The sequence below is a fragment of the Solenopsis invicta genome, chromosome 16, assembly GCF_016802725.1.
Source record: "Solenopsis invicta isolate M01_SB chromosome 16, UNIL_Sinv_3.0, whole genome shotgun sequence".
Classification (NCBI taxonomy): domain Eukaryota; kingdom Metazoa; phylum Arthropoda; class Insecta; order Hymenoptera; family Formicidae; genus Solenopsis; species Solenopsis invicta.
The window spans coordinates 4,629,198-4,653,982 of record NC_052679.1 but is presented as its reverse complement, the minus strand read 5'-3'; the positions used below and the strand labels follow the sequence as shown (position 1 = coordinate 4,653,982).

Sequence of the window (24,785 nt, the reverse complement as noted above, 5' to 3'; positions counted from 1 at the left end):
GATTTGTAAAGTTATATCATTAATTATCGCACGCGTATATTCATGGAAACATTAACTTCTTTCTTGCTTCGGATTATTTTTCAGAATAACAATGCACACGATATTACGACAGGCTGCATAAAATCGACGAAAATCGCATTCAACTGTATACGATTAATTTCTATACGCGAGTCAGAAATTAATAAAATGGCATTTTTGTTTATTCGACACAAATGTAAATGCACCAAAATTATTAATGCACATTTGCATTCTGCCAAAATGTGTGATTTTAAATACAATGTAAATATAAACGTTTATTTTTTTCAATACGACTGTGTATCCTGTAGACGGAATATAAAATTTCGTATATAAAATTTCGAGTCGCAAGGGGAATCGATACAATCGCGCGAGTCAAGACTCGCGTCCGTTGCAAGCACGGCCACCCTTGAGCTTGCGAGCGGCAAGGAAAGGAGAAGGAAAGCGGTCAGAAAGGAAAGAGCAAGAAAACGAGTAAACCAAGAGGGACACCGCAAAGTGGTTGGGATGCTTTTTCCGAGTGGCCGAGCGAGCGAATCGACTGTTGGGGAACGGGATTGGCCGCGGCTCTTTTCGGCGCACCGGAATTGCCGAGGGATTTATCGAGCGGCGTTCTTCACCGATTGGACCTCGTCGACGGAGTCCTCGAGAAGCTATTGAGTTAGAAGAAACGGCCCAGCGAGACGGGAAATAGCGCGGTTGTGATTATTGGTGCATGATCGATTGTATTAAATGCCGCAGGGTTTACTTGAAGGGATCCCGTGCGGCTCCCTTTGGTCCCGAGTAAATTACCAGGGATGATACGATCATACTGATCTATATTACTGTGAAAATAAACTACTTTGATACGTCTTGAATCCTGACGCGTTGATTCTAAAAGAAGATTATCTTGTACTTAAGACGTGTAAAATTCAAAAATTTTGAATTAATGAAACAAATAAATTTATTTCCCGTGAAACGAACGGCAAAGAGAGAGAGAAAGAGAGAGAGAGAGAGAAGAAAACAGAAAGAACAGACCTAGAGAGTGATATTTCAGGCGATACGCGAAGAAAATGAACAAACGAACAAATCCAATCTGGTAATTTCTCTCTCGTTCTCTCTATTTCTTTTTCGAAATAAAAACACGCTGATCCCAGGATGCGCGCGGAGGGTAAGGGTTAAATTCCGCTGTACTCAGGATGCGCGGAGGAAGGATTAATTTCTCTCTACCGCATGCGGAGTAGCGCGGAGTGCGCGGCTGTGTTGACCGCGCCACGTTTTAATTAGGCAAATTTTCGTTCCGCGGCCATTTGTCACGATAAAGCCTCCTCGTCGCCCGCGGACGCGACACCCACTCTCTTTCGCTGTCCTGAAAAATCCCCGACTGACCCGGTCACGTACTCGCTCGCCGATATTTATCATTTTTTAGCGCGAGCTTTTCGACCTGGCAACCGACGTATTTTTCCCACGCCTTGTACCAGGCCTGCGAGAGGCAACGGGAAATTATGATCACCGCGCGACATCGCGAATTACTTCTCCATTTTCTTGTTCTACTTTAGATATAAACGGACGCTGAAGTAATACGAAAAAAGGATTTTTATTTGCAACTTATATGATTTTTGCGAACGTAAAAAAAGCGTTGCAGCGTAGAGATGAATGAAGCGCCATTGAAGTTAACGTGAGAAATCGCAGTTATTATTTGAACAAGTGTCACTTTCGTCACTGGTACAGTTCTCCACGAGAAAAATAACTGAGAGAATAAGTCGCTACCGGCCGTTTTAAGCCCCGTAAAATTGAGGAAGAACATTTCCGAGGCACTTTGAGCGAGCGGATTTCTTAAGCCTTCAAAGGACGGACCAAGGAAGGTGTTCTCCCAGGAAGGGCGCAAACCTCGTAATCACTTCGAGGAAGCAAAGGGCTCGGTGAGGGGGTGGGTCCTCTTTATGCAGCTTTATATGGGGGAGGGGGGGGGAAGAGCCGAATTAGCCTGCATTAAATGCGGGCGGCGCGGGTGGCTTTGCGAAGGATAAAATCGCCGGATTGTCGTTTTGCGCGGCGTCCGTGTCGGCGTTACGAAGTTTAAATTAAGTCATTTTAATCCCGCGGGAGGGGAAGCGGCGAGGGGAGGGGGCGGGCATCGAGGAAACTTCGTCGGCGCTCTTGTTAAGTTCCGACGTTAAGTAATCAGATTAGCCCCGGAACTAACCTCGAACGCCGCTGAAAACGTTGCGGCGGGGGAGTTTCGCGTTAATCCAGTTTCGCCCCTGCGAAATTTCGGCTCGGTAATCGCCTAAAAAATAAAAAAGAAAAGGGAAGAAAAAAAACCCGATTTCGCGACGTGGTGACGCGGGACGTCGTGGGAATCTTCGAAGAAATGCGCATCCTCCCATAAGGAGGATGAGGGGCTCGATTTCGAGATCAAATCGGCAAGATTAATTTATAAGATTGATCTAATCATCGACGTTTATTCGCGACGAGTCTTCATGACGAACATCAAATGCGAAACGTGCACAATTTCCTCTTTATTAAATCCTTCAGAGATCCTATCGCGTCATCGTTGACATTCAACGTCATCCACGTTTACTCCTTCAGAGCTGTATCCGACGTTTTCATCAAAATACGTCCGTTGATCGTTACCTTTTTTTTTTCAAACAAAGTTACGTGAACGCGGATTTACCTTCTCAAGAGATCTCCACGAAAATTGAAATGCGCGAGTTGAAGTTCGCGAATTCAAGCGCGAGCCGTCTCGCTCTCGAAAGCGGAAACTTCGGCCGTCGCGTTAATAATTATAATTACATTATCGCGCCGTGACGTCCGATACTGCGACGTCGTCAGCTACAAATTTTCGAGCGGCGAGCGCGTCGGAGGAAATAATCCTGAACTTTTCCTCCCACAGCAATAATTCAGTCGGGCCTGACTTCCGCGAAATGTATATCTGGAGTTAATCGTGTTTTTATCACGGAAAAGGAGAAAGAGAAAGAGAGAAGATGAAAGGAGAGGTCTCTTGAACTTTTAATCTCTCAGATTCTCGGAATAGTACGGATACGAGTCGCGTTATAATTCACTCGCGTGCCTAAGAATTCAACTATAAATAAGTTTAATGAATTCTTTCTCGAGCCGATTTATTGCAATTTCGCAGACATTATTGCAAATTACAAATGTTCTGGTATTAATATGGGATATGAGTTTGTTGCGTGCCGCGTTATAACATCAAAACTATTTATGATAAACTTATTAAATGTTCCTTTTATGTATTAGAATAATTGCATGCGTATTTTTTTCAAAAGCTGTTGAATAAAGTTTTCGAAATTATCATATGTTAAAACATTTCTAACTTTCATACCCCCTTTTTCATCGCATATCATTTACACTTGAGGTTTATTATACGTCACCACCCTGTTCGATTGTATGCGCTTTCCATTCGCTCGCGGAGATATTAATCCGTACATTGAAAGACGCAACGCGAGAAAGAGAGAGCGGAGAGAGCAACAGAACATTCCGACTACCAGCAGCAGTAGATACGAGTCGCGCGAGTGTCAACAGACGTCAGCGGGCGCCTCGGGAGTAGAGAACTGCCGCCGTCGTCATCATCGTTGCCACCCGCCCGTTGCGCTAACGAGGAACTCCTTTAATTGGACGTTAACCCGCCTGGCGACACTCAAGATACACGAAACAAACTTTTATCAAGAACACGCGGGATTTGAGCGAGTCCGTCGATTCGACAGGAACCTTAAAAGGAGAGAAGGAAAGAGAAAAAGGGAGAAGGACGGAGAGAGATGCTGAAACAAAAACAAAAAGAATCTCGCGGGAACTGGAACGAAGAGCAACGTTAATCCCGTTCATCGTCTTCCGCCGAAATAACGAGTCCGCCGTCGTCGCCGCCACCGGTAATTGGGCAAATACGGTCATTAGCGGACGCACGGCAGAAGAGACTGGAGAGAGGAGAGGGAGAAGGAAGATGGAGATTCCTGAGACCGAAACGTCGTATGAATAATTTCGCTTCAAAAGAGAAATGCTTTGTTTTTTTTTCTCCTGTTCGTCTCTCCGTAAGTGCCAACTGGAAATGAGAAATGTGATTTTTTTTCTTAAATAAAATATTTCACAAAATTTAGTACATTGTCGGGTAGTTATCTAGGCACGAAAAAGATTGGACTTGCAATTATTCCTCCTAGACACGCTTTATCGAGTTTCAAGGTTGAGGAAAGAATGAAGAACTCTTTCCTATTGGCAATACTATCTAATCCTACAGCGAATCAAATCTAGACCAATTGAATAGTATTGAAACTCAAATTCAAATTTAAATTAATTTTTCTATAAGTGAGACAGTTATATGATTTATTTTATTTGTTTATTTAAAATCTCCAATTCTCTCACAAGAAGAGCAACTTCCTTTCGAGGTAACATCCGGAATAATGGACACGGATGTGTCCAGTAATGAATTACCCGAGCGTGAGATTTGACGTTGGCCTTTACAAACCAAAATCATTCTATCGCGTTCCTGGACACGCGTCCAATTAAAAAGACGCGTGGATGTGGCTTTACCTTCCCACGTGGCGTCGACTGTGCGTTACCATTTCCGGTGCGCTGCGGCGCGAAACGAACCAAACGGCTAGTTGTCGTATTATATCAACATTAGCTTCGCTCACTCGGCTCGTATCATTCGGTTAAGTGATACGAGTCCTATTAATACAGGAGCAAGGAGCGAGGGCCGCGAAGGGAGAAAGGGCCGGGCTAGAAGCCGAAAGAGGAGGAGACGGGGGAGAGGCTAGTAGTACACCATATAGCTAATGCACTAGTGCACAGGTTATTACTGCAGTTTGCAAACAGCCGGCAGACCTGTAATGCAATCAACAGTGATACAATCACGCGTGTACTTCCATTCCGGTAACTTCGGGGCGAGCGATGAAGTTGGGAATTGAAACGACGTTTCACAAAGGCCTCGATGAGCAACGCTGCGACGTCGCGCGCCACCCCCGCCGTAAAATTTACGACAGGTAAAGAGACTATTCGGAACAAATGCGAAAGCGCGGGACAACCTGTGTCGGCAGCGACAATAGCGAGAAAGAATAGTGTGCGAATTCTGAATTATGGCGATTTGAAATTTATTTAAAAAAAATTTCTTTCTTCGAAACTCACGATACACGTCGGAAATTTGTCCTTAGCGATAATTTTCCTTTTCGGCATTTGGCTTTTGAATCTTCGAAACATCAGTAGTTAAAAAAAAAAGTGAAACCATAAACGTGAAATTTAGGCTCTGAGAGATATAAATCAAAAGATACAGTAATGCTCGTAAGAGCCGACAAAGAAGTTGCTTATTCATGAGAATACCCATCTACAATTTATCAAAGTTGCGTTCGTTTATGTAGAACCACTAATAATTACAGTTGACCGCATGTTTTGGACAATACGAAAACGATCTGTCTACACAAGTTTCTTTGAAGGAGAAGGCCAATCATCAATTTATTACTGGACAACTTATATTGTGACCAATTTTAATTTAATAGATCTTACACCTATATACGAGTATAACAGACTTTTTACAATAGTTAACTTACACTTCATCGAGCAATTTTTATACTTATTGTTATTTGCACACGTATTGAAGAAGCTCCAATAACGGATCGAAATGTATATATTTTTGTAATAACGAATCTTGGGTATGCATATGAATAACTTGTATCGGTTGTAGGCATTATTATAATTTTTAAATTTAAATAAGACAATAAAATAATCACATATGTATATAAAATTGCGTTTATTATGCGATGAGTAAAGTTTTGTTAATGAGTCGCATGCGAATTATATTATTCACCATTATAAAATCATATATTTGATACAGGAAGTTAATTCACGGTTTGATAATGCAAAGCTTTGAATTACAAATTATTAGAATTATCAGCGCGCGCTTGTATCTCTTCCCAGATATTTTGTAGAATTTTCCGTTGACTGATATGCGTAACTCGTGATAATTAACAATTAATTATTTAAACAATTAATACATTCATCATATGCAGAATAGTTGGTTAAATATAATTTGACGCAATGTCCTTTATTTCACACTAAATTTTGCATCGGGAATTAAAAAAAAATATATATATATATATATAAAAATTTAATTTATAGAATTGTGATTCCTGTCGGTACTCAATTTAATTGTTATTGTTTTGACGTAGTCATTGTGAAGTGCTTTAACAATGAAAAATAATGAATCGCTCGTTATCGCGCGTCACATGTTACAATTAAATATCTTTTTATTTACTTCTTTCGCATGAGTGTTGTATTTACGTAATTTATTATTCACGTGTATTATTTAATGCACATCGCACGTTTGATTTGCGCTTGTTTTTGATCATCCCGAGCTTACGATTGTCTCAGCTCTATCTGCTTTACCTAAACATGATCCCCTCTACGAGCCCGCGAGAGGAATATGACGAGCGCCTCACGAGCTAACGGTTTATGCAACGTAATGCAGCTACGTAACATATGCGCTTCATTTCTATATAATACGTCCTGAGCTATATATCCTTGGTATATATGTCTCGTTCTCTACAGGCATATAGGGTGTTCCGTTAGCAGTTGGCTCGCATTACTTTAATGAGGATTTATTTCCATGAATGGGCCCCAAAGTCGACTTTCCCTTGGATCTTTTTCGTTACTTCCTTTCTTTATTCCCCACATCAAGTAAACAGAGCGAGTATCCTGGTGAATAAATTACCTATTAAGGTTAACTAAAACACTGAAATCCGTGTCGGGCCTACACAAATCTTGAAGGTCGAGAACTCCTGGATTTTCCATTGACAATATTAGCGTCTACTTGTCATTGGGATCTCCGCGTGGACTCGCGACTACAGTACACCGGGTACATGAGGCGAAGGGACGTCGAGGATCATGAGAACATAACTCTCGCGGAAAAGACTCAAGGCGACCTCATCTCTATGTTAATCTTCCCTCCGCCCCACGAAAACTCCCCGCGCCCTTAGCTCGAGGCACTCCTATGGAGGAGGAGGACCGGTGAATGCGTCTTCCTCCTCCTCCTCCTCCTCCTTCATTCGCGCGGCTTGTTTGCGGCCTCGAGGCTAGCCGGTTAGCCCAGCTTCAACCTGGTGGACCACACCGACGCGAACGACTACGCGATATTTGTTCGCGCGACTGGAAATAGGATACGCGCCGAGTAGTCAGAGCCGTTTGCGATCGGTAACGTGGGCGACAGAGAACGGGGTCGGACGGAAAAATTGTCAGCTTCGACGTTGGTCCTCTGATTCGCCACTTTCCATCCATCACAGACGACGCCGACGATGATTTGTGTCGCATCGATCGATACTGATATCACTTAACAAATTTTCTAATTGTTGGGACAATTATTTTGTAAATTGGAGTACGCAGACTTGAACGAGAATTATTTGTGGGATTCAATTAAAAGTTAATGATCAAAGCTCGAGGAAGAGAACACCATAGACCAATGTAAAAATACTCACATCCTATAAATATAATTGTTTCCCTTGGAAATTAAAATGGTTGAATTAAAAGGGTTCGATCCTCGAATAAGACGTTATATTTCACAACAAATTTTTCACCGTTATTTAGAAGGAAAAGGTTCTCACATTTAGATGCTTGTTAGCATCATTTATTATTAAATTGACTGTCAATTTAATAACGTGATATTACTTTTTCTTGTTCAACTTAGAACTGTCTTTTAAGGCCGAAAATGTATTCGGCCTTACTTCGTTTATATTGTGTTTTCACATTTCGGTCGTTGTTCTCTATTTAAAATTGTTGTTTTTTTTTTAATTAAACTTTTCGCCAGCTAATTCTACGATCGCTCCATTCCTGGTAAATCAAGTGCGAGAACGCTGTACGCGATAAAAAGAAGCGCTGGGTCGAAGAGACCTACGTCTCGGCGAAAACGGACATAAATATCAATAAATGTCCGCGCGTACGTAGGGAGAGGGGAATCTTTTCGGCGTTCACGGTCGTCGGAATTAAAACGCGTGCGGCGCCGACGCGCATCTTTATGCGCCCGCTTGCGCTCGTATTATTTACGGCGAGGATTTTCCCTGGGCGCCCGCGCGTGCGTTACGCGCGGAAATTATGGCACGTAGGTGTCCGCCGTTTCCCGATGCCCTCGCAGATTTACGGACCGTTAAACACGACGAATTTACGCGCGCGCCTTTTCACGACGCCGTTCGACACCGCGGCTGACTTTATTATCATATGTTTCGCGCCTACGCCAATGAACCGCGTTTAAACGATCGGGATTGCGAAGTACGTGTCAGAAGCAAGCAATATAGAATACAGGATCTTCTACAAGATAGTGGAATTTCGAGAAGATACTTAAACTCGTAACCAAGTTTTTCTTCGCAGAAAGAATTTTTAGTCGACATGGTAAAACGATGAATTAACTAGTCACAAAATTTAGAAAAATAAAGTATAAAATGGGCAGAGTCTTATGAATGTTAATTGGCAAATTTTATGGAAACTACTGACGTCATTTATATTTGAGGAAGAATGAACTATGATATTCGGGATATTGATCGATGTATATTTTACAAGCCACTCTATATGAATCTTAACCTTAGAGCTTCGGGGAGCTATCGAAAGGTCAATGATAGCGCGGGGTCGGAAAGAAATGGGAAGAGAGGAGGGGCTAGGAAAGCTCAGCGCGATATGAGATATGAAATTATTTACAAGCCTGGCCAATAAGCTATCAGAAAGCTATTAAAAGTTTTCGCGATCTAGAAATAACGTCTGCACCCGGCGGGGGCCCCCTGGGGAATGATCCACCTTCTCCCCGCGATCCACCCGCTCACTCTCTGCCACCCCTCTGTAACGTCTTTCTGCGGCGCGGGAGGGACGCGTGCCGTCTGAACGACTTTTTTCCCACTATTTCCAGCGCTTTTCTTCTGGCTGCACGTCACCGCCGCCAGGAAGAAGAAGCACTTCCGGCGTCCAGCGTTGAAACGCATTCGACGGAAACCGCCGCCACCGCCGCGGCCGGCGAAGATCCTTCGTCTTCTTCTTCATTTTCTTTCTCGCGCAACCATCTCGACGGGCAATTTCTCTTTTCAGCAGCAAGCGCATCGTAGTGTCGGTGGACTGTCTAAATCAGAGGTTCTCAACCGGCGTGAAATCGAAAGGAAACGCTTCGTAGATGCGGAAGCAGATTTTCGTCGAATTTGTCGATCGAACGGCTCGTGAAGTTACTGACAAAAAAATATTTAGCATGATCCGAATTTGTGAAATACTGAACTCTGAAATACTAGTGATAATCTATTTTCTTCTTTTAGTTTTAAATTCAACTCCTTTTGTTTTGACCACAATTTATGTTATATATATTCAAACGTATCTATTAATTTCTATAAAAATTTTATTCGTAAAAAATTAGGTGAGGACTTTTTCGCTCTTTTAGAGGCGGTTAAAGCACTTCGGATTACGAACTTGTCGTTTCACACTGAAACTTGGTTTCGAAATTATCGGAATATCGAATTCCACATAAATCGAAATTCGAAAATCGGAGTCGCGAAATGCTGAAATTGTCTATTATTCTTTTTTTTTTACATAGAAATTGCTTCTCGTTTCCGTCGTTATCAGTTCAGCCCATTTTGTTTTCCACAATATCGTCGTTTGCGCATTCTGTCGAAAGCGATTATTAACTCACTCTCTTGTTTTCCTCCGTCGAATATTTATTTTTTTCTACCGCGATCATTTTTTTTTCCCGAGGAATTAAAATTTAGCACAAAGACTATCTCGGGAAAAAAAAGTGCGCTTGAAAAATGACGTGGATAAAGGTTTAATGTCTGCAATTATTTACGTCGCTGGTAAAACGTGTTGCCGGATTTTGTATCTTTCATGTGGAACGAGGAATAACACGTAGCGTAGTCGAATGGTCGCCCATTCAGATTCAAATTTCGATAGGTCGTTGGAAGCACCACCGATTCATATTTGATCCGGTCCGACTTTCGTTCACGGGATCTGGATGAAATCGAGAGGATTGTTGTTGTTGTTGTTGTTGTTGTTCGTGCGATAAACAAACAAAAATCCGATTTTGAAAGAGTAAACTTTCAAAAAGGGGAACAGAAAAATATTGTAGAAATTCTACAATTTAACTATTGAATGATCTGAATGGTCGCAGATTCTAATCGATCGTTTTCTATCACGACATTTCATTTTCAGACTATCTCGTGATTACATTCATAACAGAGTTATACAAGTTATAAAAAAAAAAATTTTAATTGATCAATTGGAATTCTTTTCATTTTCTTAGTAAAACTAAAGCAAGATAAAGCTTTGTGTAACACGTGAATAATTTTTATAACACGGCGAATTTCGTGCGGAGAAGAATCGAGATATTTTGGCAATCTTGTCGGATTATCCCTTACGAGGGCGTCGATACTCTCGTCACAAACCCCACAATTACCAAGTAGAAAGCTCGGAGGACAAATAGGGACGACATGCTTCGGTTGAAGGTCTAGCGAAAGTGCAAAAACAAAGTTGGCACCCTCGTCGTTATCGAAATTCCACGAGTGATATCTCAATCTCTTACTATATGTCCTCTGCAGACTATTTCACTCACGTGATGTGTATTAATTCCTATTCTCTAACGTCTCTAACTGGGAAAAAGAGACAAAACTGAAGAACTTATTGGGATTCTAATAAGTGCAGTTAATAAACTTGAGAACCAATTAAGAAATTCTCAAATTAAGAAGTAAATTAAATTACATTCTCTAAACAGCCTCTGATTTCTCGTTAGTTCTCATTAAACACATATGACGGTGCTGTCACCGTTGGTAATAAGAACCACAACGGATCGCGAGTCACCCTCTCTCGTCAAGACGAGATCTCTCGATCGAGTTGCCCTCCACCCTCTCCCATGCGTTTGTTAGAAGTTACGAACTCCTCACGGAGATCGTTTAATTCGAGCCGCCGCCGGCGTCGAAAGGGAAGGTAACGGGATAGCTAAAACTCCGTCCTCGCCCTCAAGACGCCGACAAGCCACCCTCGTAAGTTCTTCCGCCTGCCACCACCGCCTCTCTTCTTACTTTTACCCCCGCGAGTCCTCTCCGCGGGGAGAGCTTTTGCACGCACTCGTGTCTCGAGTTTCTCACCGGTGTGCTTTATTAAGCCGGAGTCTCTCCCCTTAATGGAAACGATTTTGGCAAGCTTGCATGCTACACTAACAGAGTGGCGAGCGCGCCGCTAAGGGATGCCAGGGACACCGACGACGACGTGATCCCGGCGAAGGCAATCTTGGTCTTTGCTAATCTCAGTATGCCTCAGCGAGCGCTGGCAAACCTGTCATTTCGTGGATACATAAATAATGAAGATATTCTGAGACTTTCGCCTAAAATTTCGGAATTACATCCCGGAAAGAGCGTAATAAATAGAAAGTGCAGATAAAATGTTCTTCAGTTACCTTTTCATAGGATCAGAATCTTTTTTTCTTATTTATACGTAAGAACTGTCTTATGTGTCTCTTTAGTTTTCTTTAAATCTTAAACAATTTCGAATCGTGTAAGCTCGAGTATCTTGCACGTATAATAAAACGAATTAAATGTATTTGCGAAATTAATTTATAATTTCACGGAGATTGAGAATTTGCAGCGTATTAAAAAAAAATGCATTTACATGAATGCAGAAAAAATTTTAATTATTTTCCCTATCTTTTGAAATATATGAAAGCGCATAAAAATTTCTGGGAACACTAACAGATTATTTAAGTGACCAACAATTTCATTATTTATGAAACTTTCGTCACGCCGTACTTCGATACGAAGCGCGATGTTCGCGAATACGCGTCCATGAAACGTGAGGAACCTTTATCACGCGCGACATCGCATTAACGCTCGTATCGGAACTTCCGGTTACCCGAAACCCGACGGCAAACGCATTTCGTCGTCGTAGGAATCGCCCGTTATCCGCAAACTCTCTCTCTCTCTCTCTCTCTTTCTCTCGGTCGTAAAAGTATTTCCTCTACAGTCGGAAGAGAAGGAGGAGGCGGACGGACGACCGACCGGACACTAATCGCGATGGGCTTAACGAGTGATAAAGCCCGGGCTCGTGTGTCCATCGGGTAAACGTTGTTGGTTCCCGCCCGTCGTAAACTCGGTTTAAGTGGAATCGCCGCGACGAGGAAGTCCGCAACGTTTCGCCAGCCGCAGAGACGAAACGACGCGAAACTATTCGCCGATTTCCATTAAAAACTAGTCGCTCTATTTTCGCGTCTGCGCAACGACGAAAGATTTTAATTGCGATAAATACATAATTATTCTAGATAAACGAAAGAAAATTAGCGAAAGAGGGAGAACAAAAGTGTAATCATTTTAACAATGACGTAAAAAAATTATTAAATTGTTATCTTTCGTTTCTCATTTGGTTCATACTTTATCCAACTGTTGCTTTCCTGTAAAAATAGCTAATAAAACTGATCCCTTATTTGAATTCTGATTCAAGTAATAATCTTATATTGTTGATAAGAGATGTACAGTCTTCAAAGTTACACGAATGAGTGTAGAAAGATCGTATGCATATATGAGATAAAATAAGACAGCGAGAAAGAGTTATATTCTCCTCTATCGTCGTATTTCACGTGTCGGTTGCAAGACTAGATCGTTCTTGATACAGCCCTGTTCGACTACGATATACGGTGTATAAATGCAGAAATAGCTGGCATGAAATTCGCAGTGAATTACGCGGTATAGCGAATATACGGGAAATTTCAGCAATTTCGTCCGTACGAACATTAATCCGAGTAGACGTGAATTAGCAGAACCTTAACACGGTATACCGGGTGTTTCAGAAAATATTGGATCCACAGTTACTTGGATAAAGTGATAATCATGTAAAGTCCCTCGTTTTAATTATTACTTCGTGACTTTGAAAAATATAAATTGCAGAATTGTCTAAATAAACGATGTAGTGTGCTAAAAAGTATCGGTCGCAACAAAATTGCTTATGTTTATATAATAAATGAATTTTATAGAGGAACCTATAAAATAATTTACAAAAATTTATAAAATATAATTTTTAAGAAAGGTTTTTCCACGTTCTTTCGAAGCACAAAGAGAAACGCATCTTTGTATGTACATCGACTTGTGTCTCCACCTTGTGCCGACTTGCTACACTTTCGTTTCATCTACCTTAGCCATGCGAAGAATTCTCTCAATTTTTTTATCAATCGTTGCGTCTGTCTCTCTCGTTATGCTCTACATAAAAATACATCGCTTCGAAATATTCCTGGAATATTTAGTATAGCTCCAAAAATAAACAAAAATATAATGAAATGGATTTTTTAATACAATTTTGATTTCGTTTTTTATTTATGCACTGTTTTCAAGCTTATAACGGCAGCAAGTAAAATAATCCACTTTCAGCAATTTTAGTTTGTGCAGAATTATAAATATTAGCCAACTGTATCGATGAGTTTGCATGTAGCTCTAGCATTTTTTTTCCGTGCAGTTATTTTTTGAAAAAAATAAAAGCTAAAATTCCAATATACGCAAATCGCTCTCAACAGCTTTTTTGCTATGTATGAATTTTGACCTGATAATTTAACTAAATATTATTTCTCACTTGTATCACAGCTAGTTTTATGATGGTGCAACGTACATAAACTCGCTAACTATATTCAGTTGTATAGTTTGCAACTAAAAGCATTTATACTATTCCGCAACTTGAATATAGAATAGGGGCTTGTGTACTTAGATTTCTCTTTCTATCATCGAGCTGAGACTGATTGCTCAACTCTTGGATCAGCGATTTATATTTCCTGATTACTGATAGGAGTGCGATATATTTCTGAAATCGTTTCGTGATTACAATTTAAAATTTCTAAAAGATTATCGATTTTATGTGAGATATTTTGAACTTTACGTATTCAATCGTCATTTATTATTTGTTATTATTATTATTTACAATAACTGCAAAGTCGATTCTTCAGGTTTATATATTTTACGATATGTACAGTTGGAAAATTTGTGTTAAATTTAACATACATTGCATGTTTCATGCAAACAATCCAAATTTTTGTATTAATTTAACACAAGATGAATATAAATTAAAAAGTAACACAAACATTGTGTATTATTAACACAAAAATGTAACATTAAAAAAATTTAGAAACCAAATGTGGAAGCATATTTTTTTAGTAAAATTAACATTTACATAATATGTTAATACAGTAACAGTTTATACATTTATCTCTGAAAATTTATATTATAAATATATATTCCAAACTATATTATTTTCACGTTATTTATTCATTGTGTTGTTTTAACATTAAGAAATGCTGAATACGAATTATCACACAATATTCAAATAACACAATCATACTATGTCAAATTAACGCTCGCATATGTTAAAAATTCAACACAAAAATTTGAGCAAGCACCGATTTCAACATCAATACAAAATATTTTCTACTGCGTACGAACGTGCCATAATCGTATTAAAGAATATAATAGAAAAATATCTCGTCCGGTAGAAATTCGTTTAGCGTTTTTAGCTTAAGGGCGCCCCGTCGGACGTACTTCCGACAACGCACGCCGTCTTCTCCGAGAATTTTCCTGCGGAGTAACGACCGAGCGATATGCCGGAACGACGTTGTTTTCAATCCGCTCGTTGGCCGTCAGGAGCTATCAGGATGATTCCGCCGTCGTTGGCTAAATCGCTTTTGGCACCGAGCGTCGGGCGCAGAGAGGATAGTAATTTCCTACACGAGAACGTGCACTCTATCTCTACGAGAACACCGGCTCGATATCACGTTCGGGGGGACTGAAATAAAGCAAAGAAGCCGCGAATAAGGTGGCCGCGGGACATGCTCGCATTTTCGCCTATGGGCACCCCCATAACTGTCCCTAATAACTGTCAGCCGCAGTCGCACTTATAAACTCCCGGATCCGGGATTCCTCCGCCGCCGCGACGAGATTAATCCCGAGCTCACCCATCTCCCCGCCCGACCGAGTACGTTTGCGCCGTAACTCTCTTTAATCCAAGAATAGAGTTCGCCGCGGGGAGAGGCGCACCATTTCTTTCTGTATCGCTAGGGAAGAAAAATCCGAACTCGACGAGGTGTGAACTCGGCTAACTAACTTCCGTTCCTTCGTCGCGTGACGTTATTAATTCTTAGAGGTGAGCTAGATCGCGATTCGACTTTTCTTTCCGAGGGAGCAGCAAGCACGAAAATCGTATCACCGCGAGATGTGACGTTCACTGTTATTCAGTCGCGCCAAAATAATTTTCCATGTCTATCTTCTCGCGACGCTTACGATTACTTCCGTCGAATTCTCACCACCTGTTCGCTACTCCATTTTTCTCTCTGCATTTTTCCGTCCTTTTCTTTCGCTCGTCGGATCATACCGGCATTCTCTACGCTTCTCCCTTTTTCTTCCTCGTGTCTGCCGCGGTATTGGATCCGGACGTAGAGCTATCGTGTTACGTTTACCGCGAAAAAATTCCGGTCTCGCCGATTCGATCAACCTGTCGCGAGGACGGTGCACCACACGAAACGCCAAAAAGATCATCACGGAATCCCGCGAGACTCATATGTCGTTCGTACGAATAAAAATAGAAATCACTCACGAAGAGTAAACAGATAAACACATTTCAAACATTGCACATCATAAAATGCGTAGAAATCGACGAAAGAATGAAAGATCTCGCTATAAATGACGTTCGTTTATTGAGATTATTAAATTTTCTCTAATTCTTCAATAAATATTTTGTCATTTTTGAAAAAAATAGTTGAATTTTTTAAATCATTCAACAATATTTTTAATTTTATTTTGGCAGACAAAAAATTTGTTTTTATTATAGCTGCACAATTTTTAAATGCCACTTGATTCTGTGCATTCCCGAAAGTTCATTTAAATTCGGCAATATAATATTTGCTTATTTCGTATACCTTATTGTTGTGAAGCTGGCGGAAGGGAAATTCCTGTCGCCGGGGTGTACTCGGGAAAATAACAAGCACTCGGTATTTGATTCGATTGAAGTTGTAACGTCCGTGGAGATTTTCGCGGATTTCGAGCGCGCCGCGTATGATACTTGTGTTGGGGAAACTCGCGCCGAGACGTAAAAATTCAGTTCGGGATGCACTCGAGGAAATAACAAGAAGTCGCGTTCCGACTCGATCGAAGATGTAACGCGCGTGTAGCGCGCTCTACGCGGTCTTTCACACGTATATTTTAAGTCACTGTACTTTTGGACGAAAAGAATTTCGTAACAGTTACAAAATAATAATAAATTGTGACGTCAACCGGCGGAGAACTGTATTTCCAAAGTATTCTCTGTCAAAGGACAAAGGACAAGAAGACAAAGAAGCGGAACTAATTCAACTGGTAAGATTCCTGTCACTCGATGTGCTTGGGGAAACAAGAAGCGTATGCGACGCAAGTCGAGCGTAACGTAAAATTTTCATCGTTTTCGGAAACGCGCTACCGTACGAGACTACGCCTGAACTCGTCGACGGAGAAAAGTCCTTGTCGCCGAAACGCATTTAAGAAAATAACAAGAAGTCAGGCGATTGGTCGAAGATCGGCAGAAGGCGGAACGCGGCGCGGGAACGCTGCGCGAGGTCAACCGAGAAAAATTTCTATGGCGGAGAATGCACTCTGGTAGAATTAGCAGAAGGGAGCGAAGACTCGGACCACCACGTTGTTGGTGACGCGCAACGCGCATGACGTAGCATGCGGCACGGCCGAAACCGACGATCTCTCGGCGAAATCGTAAAGTGTACTCCGCGTGAATTCGCGATAAGATTCCCGCGACTTTATTGAATTTTTCGAAACGGCGCGAAGACGCCTCCCCCTTCGATTCTGAATTCCGTCCGACCGTCGGAGATTTTCCCGCGTCGCAAGATGCCACGGGACGCGCAGTCGATGAAAAGTGCAAGTAAATACATGCGAGAATCGCACGACCGCGACGCGTTAAAACCTCGGTTCGCCGATGTTCTCGGCAACTCGAGCGGCAGTAAAATTTTATCGCCCACCCCGGCTTTCCCTCGGGAAAGCACGCCTTCCCGAGAAACAGCGAGTTAGAAATCCGCGATTTTTATTCCAGTCCGCAGTGCCAACTGAACTGAGAGAGCGCGAGTGTTACTAAATTATTTATTTTTCCTTCAAACATTGATTTTTGTTACTATTAATCGTTAAGTGAGATACCTCGTCGAATTACTATTTAAATCAACTAAATATGATGAAAAATATATGGATAATGTATCTCTATAATGTAAATGAATTTATATTCAGGTGTATTATACTATGTGCAATATTATATTGCATTATAACATCGTGATGAAAAATTGGAAATTTCGAAATAAATCCACGGTTATTTTCACTAAGGATGTATCGAACACACAGTCCGTGCAAAGTAAATAAAATTTAGAAATGTGTTTAATATTAACATTTCAATTAATATAAAAGTTGTTTGAATAAAATTATATTTTTATTTATATATAGTTTATTTACTCTATTTGCTATTAAAAATTAAATTTTACATTAAGAAAAATTTTAATTTTTTTTGTGTAAGTACTTTAAGTATTCATGATAATTTATACAAAGTCTCACATTGTCTGTTTAGTTATTTTGTAAATAAATCAATAAATAAATTTTGTTTATTTTACACAATTGATCTCTGCATCGCAATTTAATAAAAAGTTTAAATTCTTTTTTTTTAATATTTCTTGTTTCATTATTATATTTTTATTAGAGCATATATGTTTTTTATTGAAATAATTTTTGGTCCAGATAGAAAATTGATTCTTTTTTCATTATTTTCAAATGCAATCTAAAACAATCTGTCATTTTTTTATCATTTGCTGAATGTTTTGAGAAACGTTTTATACATCCTTAAGTCACATGTCATCCTGACGTTTTGTCTTCGGGAGATTATGGAGACACATTTTCGGTCTAAATTATTAAGATTATCGATAAAGAAAAGCTCGTTACTTCACCAGGAAGGATCTCGCAGCGCGAAGTGTAGCAAATCCGCGATCGATCGTGCGATAATCCACGCGGAACGGGTCACTCATCCGCGCGAGGTGAGGCCCCTCGCGATGGAAATCGTCGCTCGTCGAGATGCTTTTAGGAGCGGATTCGAGATAATCCTCTTTGCGCCGGGTTGTGTGCGCGAAAAAGGAAGACAGCAACGTTGGCGGGAGGGAGGATCCGTTCCGAAAAAAAAACCGGAGCGCGTTCTTCACGCTCCGAAACTCGCCACGTGACGCGCGCGTAATTCGCACTCGCGAAAGGATACTTTTAATTCTCTTTTTCCCCCTTTTTTATATTTAAAAAAAAACCGAGCTCTTTCTGCCCCAAAACCGCGCGAGTCTCAACGAAAACGAATCTGCCCGCAATTACGAACGTTCGTTTCCAGACACTTTTGTCCCGAGAATGTTCGAGGGCTACATTGCCCTACGAAAGTTTCAGCTCACATTTTGTTTAAATGGATTGGCCGGCACCGGAGCGTTAACACGCATAATCTCGTTTTCTCTCACTCTCATTATCGTACGCGAATTCAAGTTTAAACTGTTCGTTATATCGTTATTTAAAAAAATTTATGTTTTTTATAACTATACTGATAAGAGAGTTTTTGGTCGTGGCTGCCAAGTGTTGAGCGAAATAATGCCAATTAAATGTTTGGCTGATACAACCAAGATGTAATTTTTCTTTTCTAAATATTTAGTAAGCATTTACTAAATTTGATGATTGAAATTTTTTTCTTGTCAAACATTTGGAAGAGTGTAAATATTTTTGGTTATATTAACCAGATATTCAAGTGGCACTATTTCACTCAACATTGGGCGGCTGTTGCCAGGCTCTTTTTCCAATGTACTGCGAACGATTAGTTTCTGACACAGTAATCCTAAGCTTTTCATCTATTACATACTTTTTTAAAATTCTCAGATAATTTCTCTTTCCCATCTTTCTTTTCTTTTATTCATGTTGATCAAGATAAAAGTATTCTTCCCTTTTTTTTTAGTTCGTTGAGTCGTATTTTCGAGTATGCTACCTGTTCCCTTTTTCCTCGCAGGGTTTGTCATTTATCGACGAGCTGATCATTATCAGAAGTCCGATATGTTTCATTTTCAAGATAAGTCACAGGCATTAAGGTAGCCTTCGTTTTCTCCGTGTTTCGGGGCGACAGTAACGATGACGGCGACGTGGTGGTAAACGTGCGGCGCTTACCTTAGAAATCCGGCTGCGACGACTGCGGTGACGAAGTCGACGATTCGCTACGAGCGCATCTCTGTCGCGGATGATTTTCCGTGCGCTTGACTCCGCTCGTGCGACACCTTTTCACGAGCGGCGTGACAGGGATTCGCGATCCTCGCGACCTGTCACACGAATCAGCTGATAACACTAAATAATCGCACGGCACTTCACTCGGCGATATTCCACATTCGTCGAGCCTCACACGTGAAATCGCTACCGACTAAGATCCCACTACCAAAGCTGCTGGACGAGCGCGAGCGAGCTCTTCGAAGCTGATGATGAATCTCCGCGGACGATATAGCGAGACGTGAAAAGCCGCATGCGGCAGCCACATGCAGTTCCGAGGAAGGTAATTCCGCCTCGTTTGCAGTGTCGCGAGACGTTGTTCAAGTCGGCACAAAGGGCCGTCTAAGTCTTCGCCTCCCTTCGTCGTCGCGAAGGGCAGTCGCCAACTCCGTGGTCGCTGAGGTCAGTAAACCCCCCACCGGCGACGAAGCGTCGGCAGTTTCTCGCTTGCCCTTGGAAAAGACGAAGAAAAAAAATCGTCTACTGGTCTCACTCGCGACGGAACTCCCGAAGCTCTCTCTCGCCCGTCAAATGCACTTGCAACTCTTTTCGAGCTCGACCGTATTCTTTTACCCTGAGAAGAGCCGCGTCGTCGAAGGCACCGAAACGTGGTTTTCCACACGGAAATCTCGTAATCCACCTTGCAGCGTGTTGCTGTTGCTCCTTTCTGCTTGCTCCGCGAGAATTTGGAAGATCACCGTCCGGATGTGGACGATCTCGAATGAGTTTCACAACCGGGTCGAAATTGGCGAAATTCACTGGATTGTCGATGGGAAGGGATGTAAACTTCTTCTTCTTATCGCGGCGGGGAAGATCCAGTCGAAAAGGCACCGATCTCCTCAGCTTCCACCTCGCGATATCGGCGGCGGGCACGTCGGGCGATGCGAGTCTCGTCGGAAAGATCCCGCGTTCGCGTTCACGATCGCGAGTTTTCGGCACTCGATCTGCGGCGCACGAGGCTCCTGCTCCTCGGTTGTTTTTCGCCCGCGTATCACCTCACTATTTTCGCCTTCACTCAATTTTCACGCTCACCTCGGCGAACCTCAGCACTTTCCTTTCCGCCGCACGAAATACTCTTCCCAATAACGAGGCTCCTGCCAAGTTCTCACTCACTAGATTTAACACGAGGAATATTAAAGATGTTGATTGTTTATCTCACTGTGTTACTCCAGTCGATTGACGGTGTTGCAAAATCCAGTCGAGGACGCTACGAAACTCAACACCCGCGATTCAGGTCGGTTCTCGCGGCGTGCGACGCTCTAAATCGCTCTAGACTCTCGAGTGGCATCGTCGCGAACACAGACACACTCTTTCTCTCTCTTTCTCTCTCTCTCTCTCCCCCGTTCTATGTCTCATTAAGAACGACCATCGCTTCATGGCCGCGCGCGGCACACTGTTGCTCCGTACGATCGTCCGTCGCTTCGAGCCTCGGCCGCTCGCTCCCACCAAGACCGCCACGACTCACCCTACCCTACAAACTACCCCACCATGTGCCACACTGGGTTGGCGATCCCCTTCTGCCGCACTTCTCTTCTCCGAGTCGACCGACTCTTCTCCTTTCTTTGAGTGCGTGTGGCGGGACTCCTTTCACGAGGGTGCCGGACACAAAACCCACGGGAGGGCGAAAAGGATACAGGGTGAGGGGAACGGGCGGGGAATTTCGTCCTCTCTCGACGTACGAGAGGGGAGGAGGGGACGATGGGTTGGAGAGCTCGAATTTGTACGCTGCTCCGAGTCGTCCTCTCGGGTTTCGGGCTGTGGGAAGGCCCGTTGTTATCCCCACGATTCCTTGATTGTTGGATTTGGCTTATATAGAAAATATTTACTTGTTTTCATCGTCTACACTGGCCAGTGGAATTTTTGCTTAGGAGTTTGACCGATAAGAAATTATGCCTACTTTTTCCATCGTATATAAATATTATGGATTCCTTCCGAGATTTGGTGTAGTTATGAAGACGATCAAGTGTCGTGAACCTCTGTAAATTTTATGTCGCGTCTAAACCTCTGTATTTGTTTTTCTTTTATTAATTCATATAAAGTGGAAAGAGTCGAATTATATAAGAATATCATATTATCGTTCGAGGTTGACTCTGATTTTTTTCGTAGAGTCTTAGAATCTTCACAAAAAAAAAACAGTCTCATAGTAGACTTTGGGTTGGGATTAACCTTCTACGTATCATGTTTCGTGGCCGATCCAGTTTGACGTCCTTCGAGTCAGGGACATTATTCGAAGGATCCTTATACCTGCCTGCACAGTGGTGCCCTCTCAATCGTGACAGGATTCTGTCATGTATTGAAGGATGTTTCGAACAGACCAAATAACACAACACCTTAAAGTTTCGTTATTAAACGTAAAATCTATAACTCGACTACTTATGAATAAAAAGAAAGAATTATAAAAGATGATCGGGAGACGATACGAACGAATAATTTTTTCATTAGAGAGTCATATCTGATCGTAATATTTGCTAAAAATTATTTGATGAAAAACAATTAAGGGGACAATATGACGCATTCTATCGTTCCCGTATTTCTTATCTGCCATGAGATAAAAAAATCTTTTTCTTTTAAATCTTACAAATTCGTCGTGCAAAGTCTAGAAACATCGCCGTTAATTTTATGTACGTTCGCGCGCATTCGGAGGAGCAACGGCTATGCAACGGTGCAACGGAATGCGTCTCTCCGTGTGCTGTCTCCGTTCGTCACGCTCTCTTAAAGAGCGCGGGTTTACATCTTGCTTGCAGACGGTAGTCTCGCGCCGACGGGCTCGCACAATAAAGCGGAGCCACCGGTAAGAACGACAGAGCGTTTCGTCGCGGGGGGATTCTGTAAATAAGAGACGGCGAGCGGGAGCTACGAATTTCTCGAGCTGCGATGACGGCGACGACGACGTTGTCGAGACGGCGTTTTACATTAAACGCGCGAGTATTAGACGAATGCCAGTTCAAACAAGGGACTTTGCGTAGTCGTCGCAGCTCGAGGAAAATGCACTAATCCGGCGACGCTGTAGCGAGTCGTCGTGCCGTTCCTCTCGCGAGAATCACCTTTCGGTCGATGAATCCGGGAACGATCGATCGTCGTCGACGACTCCCACGGGGAGTCTAATCGACTGGCCACGTTTGACGCCACCTCGCCTAATCTTCCACGTTCTGGGAAAGTTTTTCCGCGTCGTCCTCCGTGCGGATTCCTCGACGAGAGGGGACGGTAAAAGAACCCCGCCGCCTGCTAAGTGATATCGATTGCGCCACGTTGCACTTTCGAGCCCGCGGTGCATAACGGATCACGTAACCGATAATGATCGCCTTGTGCCTCGGTACGCGTTGTAATTACCTGCAAAACGTGGGTGATTTAAAATGCTACCTATAGGAAATTGTTTGGTGTAACGATGAATTTGTAATCTTGAAAATAACAGCCGCTGTTAATGTAATTACTGGATTTCATTTCATTCTCTTTCCTGCGTTCCTATTTATTCATTTTTATGATAATAATTTACTACAGGATTGCACTCTATTAAAACCTCTTTCTCTATACGTGTTGGAGATAGAAAGAGAAAAGAGAAGAGTTTAACGATGATTTTAAAGACCAGATTTTTTTATCTCACACAATTAATCTTTCTATCTCGTTTCAGTGTGCGCATGCATTCTTACAAGCTAAACGTTTTATTGCATCATAACAAATGAGTATAATGACCAGTCTTATCTTAATTCATCGATTTATCGAGATTTGTGTCTCTCTTACAATTTTTACGCGGAGTTGGGAGTATTACGACTCGCCGTACAAAGTACGTTCCTCTTATCGGAAGACCGCTTATCAGGCCGGCACCTCAGGCGCAGGAAGTCGGATTAGATGAACGAGGTAACGGAACGTCCGTCTTCTTATCGACGCGGCGGAAATCCGTGGATCGCCGGCGGTGAAACCGCGGGACCATAATTCGACGTATGTGGGTCATTTGGCTCTCGCGAGACAGCGCGTGAGGAACGTAGGAAGAGCGAACGAAGGGGATATGCTCAGGACGGCGGATATGCAGCACGTGGACGGATATCCCCGGCGCGCTCGGGAGACCAGAAACGTGCCCAAGCCTTCGACGCGTCCGTAATATTACAGGGATCCCCCGCCGGCAAGACGTGTCAGAGCAGAAACGTGTCAGAATGACCATTACTCTTGAGAAGAATAAAGAATTGTGGAGGAAGAATTTTATCCCCACGCGCGCCGTATGATACGATTTTTCACAGTTTTCATTTTTTCGATTTCGCGCGCGATCGTTCTCCCCTTTTCCACCCACCCCTCTCCCCTTACCACCCCTTTCCTTCTCGCGCGCGCGAAAAAGCAATTCTCGCCTCGGAGCTGCGAGACGTTTGCGAAACGAGTCGCGAACAAACATTCGAAGGAATTTATTTTATTGCTCGTCCCGGGGTATGCGAGCACGCGCGATTTGAAAATAATACACCGAGCGGAAGGAAAAATCCCCTTCAATCCTTCGTTTAATTTCTGCGAAACGAGAAAGCCGTTGCGAATTGCAATTCCAGCTCTGAATGCGGCAATAAGATAATTCATCGACAGCGAAAATGAGATTATGACATTGCAACGGAGTGCATTATGGACGTTAACGCGTTCTGAATCCAAGCGCAAAAAAAAAATCGCGCAAGAAAAAAATTCCACGTAATAGCGGAACACGCGAAATACTTTTTTGAAAATGATGCTCGCCGCATCTCTCAACGTACATCCCTCTGCAATGTATTTATCGTACAAAAAATATAAATGCGCTCATGTACGAAAAATCCCTAGGACGCTTCGTCCTGTACGTGAGTATCCCGTCTATAATGCATGCCATTTCCATAATTATTAGCTCTTCCACGAGTGACCTACTTCCTCTGCATAATGCCACAATCTCGGTGTTGTCTCATTCTTTTTCGAGGATCTCTTAAAAAAAAAAAAAAAAAAATGCATACGTGATTTTACCAAAAAATGATTTGTATGCATACGTACTTTCATCTCTCGCAATCATAATCATTCATAATGTTTCGCTGAAAACTGTTATACATATATTAACATGTTAATACCGTAATTGTTCATGTGTTTAATCACTTGGAAAAATATGCGCCGCGCCGGTGTTTGAGTTTATTTTACTTTTTTATCCGCAATTTTTGTGCGAGAGGTCTGGTGGAGGAAAGCTAAGAAAACCCTCTCTCTAGCCTATCCCAATCTTTTCGTTATTCTACCCGGGAAGTATCGTGCGCACGTTTTCACCCCCGAACGGAAACCGAACGAACGAACGGCCATGCCGCGTCGTGACGCGGGGAACGGTAAAAACGAAACGAACAGGGGGTTACCGGCTGTGTTATACAATCGTAACGACGCGGTGGATGGAATTAATTAAACGCTGCCCGCTCCTCGTTCCCTCATACCCTGCCGTTTCCCATCGCCTCCACCGCCACCACTACCGCCACCGCCGCCACCGTCGTCGTTGCCGTATTTACTCGGTGGGCTTTGAGGATCGAATTGCAGGCACCCCGTGTGTAT

At 42.4% G+C, this 24,785-nt stretch overlaps 1 protein-coding gene across 8 annotated transcripts in view; it reads right to left on the bottom strand.

Moving 5' to 3' along the window:
* Positions 1–24,785, bottom strand: part of LOC105203258 (WAS/WASL-interacting protein family member 1) — a 357,301-nt gene that overhangs the window by 88,339 nt on the left and 244,177 nt on the right. Inside the window, exon 1 of one of the 8 annotated variants that reach the window (XM_011172055.3) lies at positions 19,173–23,548. The exons of the other annotated variants lie outside the window; for them this stretch is intronic. The gene's annotated coding sequence lies outside the window, so the exon portion shown is untranslated. Of the gene's footprint in view, positions 1–19,172; positions 23,549–24,785 lie in introns of those variants that run through there. 8 annotated transcript variants of the gene reach the window in all.